Here is a 1,556-nt window from a genome sequence, read left to right on the forward strand (position 1 = left end):
CCGCGAGTCCGGTACCGTGTCTTATGTCCGAGTCTCTATCCCCTCTCCCACCTGATTTTGGGCTATCCGCGTCCATCATTCTAATTCAAAACTCCCCCGGGATTTAGAAATAGCCACACTTTGAAGCGACGCCCAAGTCTGAGCGATTGGCGACTGTTCTCCCCGCGTACCCCCTTGCCCTTGGCCCTGTGCCTCCCCGCGCCTCCGCGTCCTGCCCAGGTCCTGCCTGGCATTAAAGTGATCACCATAATGATGACCAGCTCCCTGGCTGACAAGGCACGGCGCCCGCCGGCGAGGCGGAGCGTCTAAGCGTCTGCCAAGGCGTCTAGGGTGATTGTATATTTATGGTGTCTGGGCGCGGGGCGCGCGGCGCGGGGCCCTGGCGCTGGCGCTGGCCCGAGCCGGCTAGGCGAGCCTCCTCTAGAGCGTCTCCTGCTATTCCCCGCTCCGGCAGGTACGGCCGTTCACCTTCCTGTAATGAGAGGCCCCATTACCATCCACGACCGGGGCCCAGGACCAGGGGCACGGCGGGGACGTCCTCGGCGCGGTGCTCCCGTCCCGTCCAGCCCAGCCCAGCCAGGCCGTTAGCTCTCCACAAGCGGCTCCCGCGGGCGGGCGCCCCGGCCGTGTCTTACGCTATTTATGTGTTAGGCCTCGGCCGGTTTATGTGTCTGGCTGGCGGGGCGAGGCGGGGCCCGTGTGCCTAGGTGACTAGGTATTTATGTGTCTGGGCCGGTGCCGGCCGGGCACAGGAGGCACGGGTGCAGGGTTGCTGAACTCCCGTGCGCGGCCCTGCGGCGGGGGTGCTTCGGGGCCCGCGGCCCCGTGCGGATACGAGATCCAGGAGGTGCCGTCGCCTTCCACGATACTAGCTGAATATACAAGATAAGGCGCAGGCAAATGCCGCGGCGTGCGCTTCCTAGACACGGGTCGGGCCGGGCCCTCCGAGCCGGGGTCCAGGGCGCTGAGGTCGCCCCCCGCCGCCATGCGCCAGCGCAGAGCAGCGTAGCCAGCGCAGCCACGTGTCGACGGAGGGTCGCTTCTTTAGGCGGGTCGTCGCTCTCGATGTGAAATAAATAGGTGCGGGTGGGGGGCAGCTGGGCAGGGGGCTATCACCCGCCACGCCCCTCCACGCCCCACCACGCCCCGCCACGCCCCGCCACGCCCCGCCGCGCCCCGCCCCGACATGCAGAGGCGCGTGCGCGCGTGCCGGGGCTGCCACGGGGCGCGCTGGGTCGCCGGGGCCGCGACCGGATAAACGTCTCCAAAAGTGTTCGGCCATCGTGAGAACAAGATAAGGGATATTTTGCTACCACTACGGTATTTAAAGTAAACAGCGGGGATGTGCCGCCGTGCTGGCGGCTGGTCGCGCTCTGCGCCGCTCCGCGGCAGACGGCTATGGCAAAGCCGCATTGAAATTCCCCATTCCAATGTAGACCGAGCATCGCGCGCGCGTGTCTGTGTGGTGTTGTTCTGGGGGTGGGGGCAGTTGGCAGAGGTTGTCTGTCTGCCAGGTGGATGGCGACGAGACGATGGTTAGGAGACTTCAACTTCAA

This window comes from Frankliniella occidentalis, unplaced genomic scaffold (assembly GCF_000697945.3).
Source record: "Frankliniella occidentalis isolate FOCC.00 unplaced genomic scaffold, Focc_3.1 Scaffold155, whole genome shotgun sequence".
In the NCBI taxonomy this organism is placed as follows: Eukaryota; Metazoa; Arthropoda; class Insecta; order Thysanoptera; family Thripidae; genus Frankliniella; species Frankliniella occidentalis.